The 12,060-nt window shown below is 35.7% G+C and overlaps 1 protein-coding gene and 1 pseudogene across 8 annotated transcripts in view; one reads left to right on the top strand and one right to left on the bottom strand.

The window, feature by feature from the left end:
• Positions 1–12,060, bottom strand: part of LAMA2 (laminin subunit alpha 2) — a 634,006-nt gene that overhangs the window by 605,212 nt on the left and 16,734 nt on the right. The window lies entirely within an intron of this gene.
• On the top strand, positions 4,070–4,202 carry LOC122490738 (annotated as a pseudogene).

Here is a 12,060-nt window from a genome sequence, read left to right as displayed (position 1 = left end):
GAAAATTAACAGTGATGATACCAGTTTGTTTTGGAAACATCACCAAGTTGGAGGAAAAAAATTACTTTTGCTTATTTTCAAAGCTTTCACTCAGGAAAATAATAAAACTAATCTTTCTGTCACACTGCGTGTGACAATGACATTAAAGGAAAGGGACTAAGAAGGACAGAGGAGGGATATTGAAATTAAAAAAGAAACGGGGGAGACAGATACAGAGATACAGAGTAAACTAAAGAAAAATGTAGATGTAAATAATACTCCAAATGGTATACATTCAGCAAAAGGGTTGTGGTGGAATAAAAATTCCATGGGGAAGAACCAGGGTTGATGTCAAGCTCCTCTCATTTTCCTTACCTCCAGAAACAAATATAAATAAATATAAATCCTGAAGCTAGCAAGGGGAGTTTCTCTGCAGAAGCTAGTAGGCCATATATAAAGTAATAAAATATAATTTAGCTTTTGCAGCATGGAAAAGGAGTACAGAAGAAGGCAAAATTAAAAAAAAATGACTTTCACGAAAAAAAAATTTTTAATGTTTATTTATTTTTGAGAGACAGAGACAGAGCATGAGTGGGGAGGGGCAAAGAGAGAGGGAGACACAGAATCCCAAGCAGGTTCCAGGCTCTGAGCTGTCAGCACAGAGTCTGATGCGGGGCTCGAACTCACAAACTGCAACATCATGACCTGAGCTGAAATTGGACACTTAACTGATGAGCCACCCAGGTGTCCCCAAAAATGACTTTTTAAATTGAGAACATAGAACAAATTCTTATCTAAGAAATATAAGGTAAAATATATTTCTCTCCATATAATTACAATTCTTCAAATCACTTGATCAAATTTCTGGGGTGGAATGATGGAAATCTCTCTCTCTCTCTCTCTCTCTCTCTCTCTCTCTCTCTCTGTCTCTCTCTCTCTATTTATAGTTTCTAATTGCATAAGTTGTAAATATATATTATCCTATTAGCAGTGCTTATTTTTAAAGAAAAGACTTTATTTAATGTTCTATTTTTGGAAGGAAAACAGCAAGGAGAAAGAATGAGACATCATGGAATAGAGGAAATCAACTCCAAAGGAAAGAGAAAGAAAGAAAGAAAGAAAGAAAGAAAGAAAGAAAGAAAGAAAGAAAGAAAGAAAGAAAGAAAGGGGAAGAAATAAAAAGAACAAGAATCAGATGGGGGGAGGCAGAGAAGGGGCAATAGTAAACACAAACATAAAGACAATTAGGGCAGAAGAGTGGTGAACACTCCTCACCTATCTTAAACCTAATGCTTAAAAATGTCTACTTTCCAAAACTCCACCCCATAAGATCCAATCTTACCATCTTCACTGTGACTTACTGAAATCATTCTTATTAAAACAGAGAAAAGATTCAGCTTGAGGACAAATGGGTTTCCATTTTTACCTGACTGTTTAGATGGAAAAAACGTTGGGTGGGAAAGCTATGAATTACCCCTGTCCCTTAGTCATGGCCTGACCCCATAGCCACTGCAGACAGGACACAGCAGCTTGAAAAGTAGTGGGATACCTCCTAGACTCAATGTCCAAACAACTGGAGACACTGCACCCCATAAAGAAAAGATTTTAGGGTTGTATGCAACCAGATTCTAACTTAAAGGGAAACTTTGGATAAAAAAGAAATCACAAAGTGAGAAAAACTTGAAATATCAGTTATTTTACTGAAGCATGATCCGAGTGGTGAGATTTTTCAGATTTTACTCAATTGCCATGCCCAGTTATAAGAGCATTCCATAATCCATTTTACAAGCAGTCGCATAACTAATGAAGTACACACATATCAGAAACCCAGTGATTCAAACACAAATTTTTTCAGTTGCTAAAATTGGTATCTCCATTTAGTGTTCTCTCTGATTATTACATTTATTCTCAAGTGCCTAGAAACTGAATGAATGAGAATATGAATCAATAGAATTAAGTTCTTCTGCAATTTTACCCAGGACTTTGAAACATTTGGCCTCCATTCCCATATTCCCACTAGCCAAACAAGCTTTTTGGTTACCTGGCTACCATGCTGCCCAGCTAGGACCAAAAAACCATTACAGAGATTTTTCCATGAGAAGCAGGACGATCATCACCAAAAGAGATGGTGATGGTGAGAAACTGGCAGCAAAGAACGACACAGCAACTAGGTAATATATAACAGCAGCCAAAGGTAGATAATCAGGCATTAGGTACGTATGCAATTAAATATTTCAATGTTGATGAAAATTGCATTTAGATACCTGAAAACAACAGTGACTTACCAATTACTTAATACCTTTTATTTTAGAAATAAAGAGCAAGGAAGTTATCTCTCATCACACATACTTGACGGACTATGGCCCAACCACTGAGCTTACATTATTGTCCCACAAGGAACAATTATAGTTTTCACTACAAATATCCAAATAAAGACTTGGGTTTTATTGTCGTGGCCTCCGAGGTCCATTTTTTAAACTACAAATAACTAGAAGACTATCCACTTGCATAAACATCATTCCAAATGGTGATACGATTCTTGTCAGACGATGTATTTCCCACTGTTGAAGTAATACTCCCATCGAGTGGAGTTATATGAGACACTGCCAATTTTGCCTACAGACAAACACACTTCAATAGTTCTCACACAGCATGAAGGCATTTATCATTATTCAAATGCAGAAGAAAAGAAAAGGTTCCGATGTTTCTGACATTATAACTGGCTTGTGGTAAACTGCTGTTAAGCAGTGTTTGGTGGGCTATATTCATCCCACACAATTGGAAAAGATCACTCATGCTGTTCCACAAAATACTAACAGAATCAGAAATTCTCTGGGTAGAATTTCTTCCTTAGCTCTTACGCTGTACTCCCATAGATTCTTCAAAGTCAACCACAGACTGATCTAAAAAAACAGATGAGCAGTTAAAAAAGGGAAATACATATGTACAGTATGTGTTTTTGTATGTATTTTTTTAAGAAAAGCAATGTGTTTTTTTTTCCATTATTCTTTCTGTCTTGTTCATGTGAGCCTGAGTGGAATGGTTACAGAATGTTTTGACAAAGGCAAGTAGATGTTGATTTTCAGCACTTGGCCAAATATTGAATGTATCGCAATGGCATTCAGGCAAAGTTCCATGTGAAGCGAAACGTTTCAAATGAGACCAACCTTCTCCCATCTCAGCCTTACCTTTATCACAGAATAGGGTCTAGCAACAAACTGCTACAAGTAGAGCTATTCATAAATGGGTCTAATTGTTTCAAGTGTTCCCTTACTCAAAATCAGTAATTTACACAGGGTATAGGAACATTTGGGGAAAATGTTTTTGTTTGTAAAAAAAAAATTAATTTGAAAATTACCACATATTACAAATACTGTATTGAATTTAGGAATTTATAAAATACTATACAATATGAATATCCTGCCAAACTTAAGAACACATTTTAGACACTATAAATGAAAACATATTTAGATTCAGTAGTAATGAACTCAGAAATGACTAGCCCATGTTCAATTCTGTTTGTTTTAGAGAATTTTCTGTCTTTGCCTTAACACTTAAGTAAATGAATTATCTTAAGGGTCATCTAAATTGAGGTTCCTGGGTGACCCAGTCGGTTAAGGGCCCAATTCGGCTCAGGTCATGATCTCGCAATTATTGGGTTTGAGCCATGCATTGGGCTCTGTGCTGACAGTGGAGAGCCTGCAGCCTGCTTCTGATTCTGTCAACTTCTCTCTCTGTCCCTCGCCCACTCACACTCTGTCTCTCTCTCAAAAATAAACAAACATTGAAAAAAACATTTTTTAAAGAGTCATCTAAATGGAGGTGTCCAGGAATTCTGACTTTGTTGTCTACCTAGGTAGTAAATCTTTCAAATTAAAACAAATATGGGACTCCTGGGTGCCTCAATCAGTTAAGTGTCCAACTTTGACTCAGGTAATGATCTCATAGTTTGTGAGTTTGAGACCCATGTTTGGACAGCTTGGAGCCTGCTTTGGATTCTTTGTCTCCCCCTTTCTCTGTTCCTTCCTCACTCGTGTTCTGTCTGTCTGTCTCTCTCTCTCAAAACTAAACATTTAAAAAAGTTAAATCAAGCTTTGCGCAGTGGCAGTATCGTAGCCAATGAGGTTTATCCGAGGCGCGATTATTGCTAATTAAAAAAATTAAATCAAATTAAATTAAAACAAAGAAGTAAATTAGAAATAAAGCAAATTCTTCTTCTGAGGTGAGCACAACTATCTCAAAACTATCCTGGAGACTGGGTTGGGATGCACTGGGTCCAGGAGCTGTACTGAACTGAAGCAGCTATTATGTGCATTTTTATGGAGTATTGCACAGTTAAATTATAGAGGTCAGCTCTTATCCTAAGTTGTATTTCTTTGTTGTTCCCTTCATGTTTGTTTGTTTGTTTGTTTTTTGCTAATTTCAACTTTCACTTTTCTAACAAACACGTATATATTTTCTAAGGTACAAAATCGAATGTGCCTAATAACTATTCACACAGTATTTAGCTCCCTTTTTATGCCAGGAAGCCAATGAGCACAAACCATTGACTTGAAATGTCAGTGTGGTACAATATCCCCAAACCATGTGGCTTTTAAGAGTCATGATAGTTAAACAACTGATGCAAACCTTGACACATATAGAACTTTTTTTTTTTAAATACAAATAAAATCCTTTCTTGGGGCACCTGGGTGGCTCAGTTGGTTGAGCGTCCGACTTCGGCTCAGGTCATGATCTCACAGTCCATGGGTTCAAGCCCCGCATCGGGCACTGTGATGACAGAGCCTGGAGCCTGCTTCAGATTCTGTGTCTCCCTTTTTCTCTGCCCCTCCCCTGTTCCCATTCTGTCTCTCTCTATCTCTCTCTTTCTCTCAAAAATAAACATTAAGAAATTAAAAAAATAAAATAAAATCATTTCCTATTTTTCTGTAACTTATTAAAGTTGGAAATTATTCTGGTTAACAGCCTTGAGAAAAAAAGGAGGAGAAAGTTAGTTTTCCTCTTCTCTTCTAATTTTTTTATCTTCCATTTCCCCACAATCCCTTTTTTTATTTCTCTAAATTTTGGACTAGGTTTGCCATATTCATACCTACAACAGAAGGAGGACAGTTGCCTTTAATGACATTCACACTTACTCTCAGAAGGTATGCAAAACTTTGCCTGTGATATTAAAAACTTTTTTTTAGTATTTATTTATTTTTGATAGAGAGAGAGAAACAGAGTACAAGCTGGGAAGGGGCAGAGAGAGAGGGATACACAGAATCTGAAGAAGGCTCCAGGCTCTGAGCTGTCAGCATAGACCCCGACATGGGACTCAAACTCCTGAACCAGGAGATCATGACCTGAGCCAAAGTCAGAGGCTTAACTGACTGAGCCACCTAGGCGTCTCATTGTCTGCGATATTAAAAACAGATAGTCTACATAGCAGATAAAATTTCCCTTTTCTTGAACACAAACCTCAGTTATAAACTCATTTAATTTAGATTGACAATGTGCTGAGGTAATTCCATTACATACAAAAACGTTATGCCTGGTATATTTTGAGTATATTTTATTGCTAATAAGCACCTCTAATCTGCTCTGAGGGGTTGGCTCTGATTGCTTTAATACTGCAGTTATAAAATATAGTGTAGACAATGCTCACAAATCAGATTCCAAAGGGAGTAGTAGTTTTAGTCACTATATTGCTGTAAGCTACAAGTAATCAATTTTTAAAACAGGGATTTTATATTAGAATACCTTTAGTTAATAATAAGTGAACCCAAAGTATCAGTGTCATCTAAATAAACAAGTAAAGAGATAGCTTAAGTTTATATGGGTGTTTATCCAATATGAAAAATCATAAGAATTCTGGGGAGGAAAGCTAATGCTTTTTTTCACAGAAATTTTTCTTATTTGGGGTAAAAATATACGAGTGAAATAAATCATTATAATAATTGGTTAAATCAATGACAGAGTGTCTCATTCTCTGGCTGAAGTAATCAAATTAGAAAAGTTACTGAAAATATGAAATTTGAAAGTTAAGAAATTTCCAGCTACTGAGAAATGCTAACCCAGCGATGACCTTTCTCACAACTTCCAAAGTTCATCAGAGCCAAGAACTTTCCTTGCGGCATCCCCACTTCAGTTTTCATAATCTCTCAGGAGGACACATTTCCTTTTATTTTTTTTTTAAATTTTTAATGTTTATTTATTTTTGAGAGAGAGAGAGAAAGACAGAGCATGAGTGGGAGAGGGGCAGAGAGAGGGGAGACACACAATCCAAAGCAGGCTCTAGCCTCTGAGCTGTCAGCACAGAGCCCAGTGCGGGGATCGAACTCACGAACCATGGGATCATGACCTGTACTGAAGTTGGACACTTAACAGACTGAGCCACTCCGGTGCCCCAGGAGGACACATTTCCAAAATTTAATTTTGAGCTTCCCTTCTCTCCTCATAAAATAACCTCTTTCCTTACTAATAGTTAAGTGTAAATGTAATTCTTTCTTTTCCCAGTTCATCAACTCTGTTTTAACTTACCTGCCTTTCTGATCAGTCATACCTACAGCCCATGCTATGTTCTCCTGACTGCTCTTTTCCAGGTCTGCCCATCAAAATTTGTTTCTCCACTCAAAAAAGAGGGTTTAAGGAAACTCACCACAACATAATAAAGGCCACACATAACAAACCCACAGCTAACATGTCACTCGATGGTGAAAAACTGAAATGTTTTCCTCTATGATCAGAAACAAGATAACAGTGTCCATTCTTGCCACTCTTATTCAACATAGTACTGGAAGTCCCAGCCATAGCAATCAGACAAGAAAAAGAAATAGAATGCATCTAAATTGATTTAAAAAAAAGTAAAATTATCACTGCAGATGACATAATAATATATATAGAAAACCCTAAAAACTCTGCCAAAAAATTGTTAGAACTAATCAATAAATCAATTCAGTAAAGCAGCAGGATACAAAATTAATACTAATAAATCTGTTGCATATCTGTGCATTAAAAATGAAGTAACAGAAAAAACAAATTTTTTTTAAATCCCATTTACAATTTCATCAAAAAGAATAAAATACCCAAGGATAAATTTAACCAACATGAAAGACCTGTGCACTGAAAACTGCAAGACATTGATGAAAGAAACTGAAGATGATACAAACAAATGGAAACATACTAGAGGATTAGAAGATTTAATATTGTTAGAATTTCCGTAATACCCAAAGCAATCTACAGATTCAATGCAATCCCTATTAAAATAACAACAGCTCTTTTCACAGATATAGAAAAAAAAATCCAAAAATTTATATAAACCACAAATGACCCCATATAGTCAAGGCAATCTTGAGAAAGAAGAACAAAACTAGAGGTAACACAATCCCAGATTTTAAGGTATACTACAAAACTAAGTTATCAAAATAGTATGGTAGTGGCTCAAAAGAGACACACAGATCAATAGAATACAAGCTAGAGCCCAGAAATAAACTCATGCCTATATGGTCAATTAATCTATGACAAAGGAGGAAAGGATATACAATGGGTAAAAGGCAGTCTCTTCAATAAATGGTGTTGGGAAAACTGGACATGTATATTCAATAGTATGGAACTGGCCTGCTTTCTCACCATACACAAAAATAAACTCAAGTGGATTAAAAATTGAATGTAAGACTTGAAGCCATAAAAATCCCAAAAGGAAAGTAATCTCTTGGACATTAGCCTTAGCAACATTTTTTTTTTTTGGCTATGTCTCTTTAGGCAAGGGAAACAGAAGCAAAAATAAACTAGTAGGACTACATCAACATAAAAAGCTTTGCCACAGTGAATGAAATCATCAATACAAAAACCAACCTACTAAATGTAAAAAGATATGTGCAAATATATATCCCATAAGGCATTAAAATCCAAAATAAATAATGAACTTACATGACTCAACACCAAAAAACACAATAAATCCATTAAAAAGTGGGAGAAGAATCTGAAGATATTTTTACAAAGAAGATATACCAAGGCCCACCGACATGTGAAAAGATGCTCAATATCACTGAATCACCAGGGAGATGCAAATGAAAACCACAATGAGATATTACCTCATGCTTATCAATATGTATAATATCAAAAAGGTAAGAAATAACAAGTGTTGGTGTGGATATGGGAACCCTGGTACACTATTGGTGGGAATGTAAATTGGTGCACCTACTACGGCTAACAGTATTGTAGTTCTCAAAAAAATTTAAAAAATATAATCCACTAATTCCACTGATAGGCATTTGCCCAGAGAAAGCAACCTAAATGTCTATCAATAGGTAAATAGATAAACAAAATGTAGCATATATATAATGAATACACATGCAACGAAATACCAGTCAGCCATAAAATAGAACAAAATCTTGCCATTCTCAACAACATAGATAGACCTAGAGGGTATTCTAATAAGTGAAATAAGCCAGACAAATACCATAACATTTCATCTATTTGTGGAATCTAAAAAACAAATAAATGAACAAATAAACAAAAATCCACAGAAACAGACTATAAACAAAGAACACATTGGTGGTTGCCAGAGGGAGGTTATGACAGGAAAGGCAACATAGGTGAAGGGGGTTAAGAAGCACAAACTTACAGGCATAAAATAAATAGGTAATGGAGAGTAAAAAGTACAGGATAGAGAATATAGTCAGTAATATTGTAATAACTATGCATGATGACAGATGGTAACTACACTTACCATGGCGAGCACTGTAATTTATGGAATTGTTAAATCACTATTTTGTACACCTGAAAGTAACATATTGTTTGTCAATTATACTTCAATAAAAAATAAAATTAAATAACACAACATAATTAGAAAACATTCTTCCCTTCTGTTAGGCTCAGCCAAATTCACCACTTCTGTGAAATTGTCTCTACTCCTATAAAATGGCAATCTTTCTAATTCCCTGAGGCTCTAAAAACCATTTTTAATAACTTTATTAAAGCCTTTTCCACCTACAAAGTGCCTTTATTAATCTCCCTGTACATATACATTTATTTTCTTCTCTACTTACACAATTCTTATAAGAAAAAATTATGTTTTGCTCACCTCTATATGTACAGTATAGAAAACCTTTTCTTATTCATAGTACATGTTCAACACATTCTTGTCTAATGAATAAATTGGGATTTTTCTTTTCACATAATTATTATTATTGCTTTACCCATGATCATAATACTGCACAACAATTAGCTAACAAGTAACTAATATCCTGCTTTAAAAGTTGAACAAAGCACATTTGTTGTCTCATATATCTATGTAAAATTTTTTGGAAATCTTAAATCTGCCAGAAAGTCTCTTAAAGAATAAAATTTTCCTATATAGACCAAGCTTTTTAATCCTTGTTTTTTTTATAGGTCTCTACAAGAGAAATAAAGGAGTAGAAAGAAAAATGATCAATTATAGTATCATCCCTCATCCCAAAGTTAGCTTGCCCAACATTTATGCTTGGTTTGTTATCACTATATCAAGATCATGACATTGTTTTCAGACAGTAAGATAATATAACTACTTTGGAGAACAACTTTCCTGTTACTTATAAAATTAAATGTAGGGCGCCTGAGTGGCTCAGTCAGTTAAGTGTCCAACTTTGGCTCAGGTCATGACCTCGTGGTTCATGAGTTCGGGCCGTATGTCTGGCTTTGTGCTGACAGCTCAGAGCCTGCAGCCAGCTTTGGATTCTGTGTCTCCCTCTCTCTCTGCCCCTCCCCTGCTCGTGCTCTGTCTCTCTCTGTCTCAAAAATAAATAAACATTAGAAAAAATTTTAATTAAATGTATATATACCATGCAACTCAGGAATTCCACTCCTAGATAAATATAAGAAATGAAAACATATTCATAGAAAGACATGTACACAACTTGCATATAGCAGACTCATTCAGAATATCTAAAAACTGGAAGCTAAGGGGCACCTGGGTGGCTCAGTCAGTTGAGCATCTGACTTCGGCTCAGGTCATGATCTCACAGTTTGTTGAGTACAAGCCCCGTGTCAGGTTCTGTGCTGACAGCTCAGAGCCTGGAGCCTGCTTTGGATTCTGTGTCTCCCTCTCTCTCTGCCCCTTCCCCACTCATGGTCTGCCTCTCTCTGTCTCTCAAACGTGAATAAACATTAAACAAAAATTTTTTTAATAAAAAAAAATTTTAAAAATAAAAACTGGAAGCTGAATGTCATCAGTAGGTATTAAATTAAAACTTGAGATACATTCATACATTAGAAACTCTTGGCAATTTAAAAGAACAAAATATATGAACAAAAAATTATATGATGTTTTGCAGACATTAGGCTGAAAGAAGCAAACACAAAAAAGTACATAGTTGATGATTCACGTAACGGAATTTCTAGAACAGATGAAACTAATCAGATAAGAGGTTGTGGGGATAGAAGGAGATTGCAAAGAGCAAGCGTTTCTGAGAAAGTGGAAATGTTCTATTTCTTGATCAAAGGGGTAGTTACATGGCCATATACATTTGTCAAAGTTATTAATCTGTATACTTATGTGTGAATTTTATTGTATGTAAATTGTACCTCAAAAAAGTTGGTCTTTTTTTTTTTTTAAAGAAAAAGGTGACATTATATCATAATGTAAATATCTTACAATCCAGACAGGTCTGATTTCCTCAGCTATTATAATGATACCTGCATAATACCAGTCTTCAGGGATCTCAGGAATTGTTGAAATAAAGTAAATAAAATGCCTGACATAAAATTAGTACTACTTTGATAGAACAGAAAAATGGTTAAAGCTTATGAAAGCTATATGGAAATAAGAGGTTTAAACTCAAATACAGACTATATTTCCCCCCAAATTCTTATTACACACACCTACATAAATGTACATAACCTAGCTAATTATCAAAATCCATATTTCAGAACACACAGTGGTTTAACTGCAAGGCATCAGGTAGGCCAGGGGTTTAAATAATAGTTACCATGAAGGCATATTTTAGAAATAGAGTTGTTATACCTGGTTTAGTAGTTTATACTATAAGAAACTATCACCCAGAATATAAGACGTAGTGTAGAAGACTTTCAAAGTTATCTGGTTACTGGAACTTTGTATCGCTGTTCAGATGAGTATTGGTCAACCAATTTCCAACTGAAACTATAAAATGGTTTATTATTCATTAAGTTCCTTAATTCCTTCATCCATTAAAATTTGCATATAAGCAAAAGAAAAACATACCCATCTTGAGAAAGAGACATTATTCTGTTAACTCCCACACATATACAAGAAGGGTAATCTTAAACAGCTGTCTTTTTCTTTAACTAAATTAACAATGCTTATTATATTCTGGCTTCCAGATGCAGAACAACATGTTTCATGTTAATATGCCTAGTTTCTGACCTGGCAATAACACTGAAGGACTCAGCAGGAAATTTGGCCTCCAGATACTCTTATCTTGGGGGATAGATACAAAGGAAAACAATTCTCTGAATTACTTTATTGTGGAATTAAAAATGTTCATTAGGACTGTTGTCAAGGGCATTTCTATTCCAAATCCGTTACTGTATGTTACAAACAGGATGTCTCCAAACCAAGCTGAAAAACTAAAACTGTGGGTGGCATAATGATGAAATACAAAGCTGTATCTTGAGGTAGTTACTAACTCTGCAACCCTTTTCTCCCCGAACAGGAAAGAAAAGGGAAAGAAGGAAAGCAGTGGTAAGGTTCAAGGACAGACCTAGGGGGTGATCTTGACCTGGATGAATTTAAAATGTTCTTACTACCATAGTGGACTGAGTTGATGTGGCCTAAGCATTGCTCATTCCTGGATCTCAGACCCTTGAAATGCCCTTCTGAACCAAAGGGGCCCCTCTGAGCCAAAAAAGAGATTACCTGTAGCTGATGCCTATATCTGAGATCCAGGGAAAGAGGAGGAGATCCCAGCAAGTGCCCTCTCAGAACTGGAAGTCCACTGTCTTGGTCACTTTCTTCAACCCAGGCCCCCTTCCATCAACCCTTTCCCCACATCCACAGCACCAAGCTCTGCCAGTCAAATCCCCCGAACAAGTTTTCAGATAAAACAGCTTATTCCCACTATGCTTTTTCCCCTGAGTTTGAGA

The sequence above is a fragment of the Prionailurus bengalensis genome, chromosome B2 (assembly GCF_016509475.1).
Source record: "Prionailurus bengalensis isolate Pbe53 chromosome B2, Fcat_Pben_1.1_paternal_pri, whole genome shotgun sequence".
NCBI classification, from domain to species: Eukaryota; Metazoa; Chordata; class Mammalia; order Carnivora; family Felidae; genus Prionailurus; species Prionailurus bengalensis.
The sequence above is the reverse complement of the archived record's forward strand: the minus strand, read 5'-3'. Positions and strand labels throughout refer to the sequence as shown.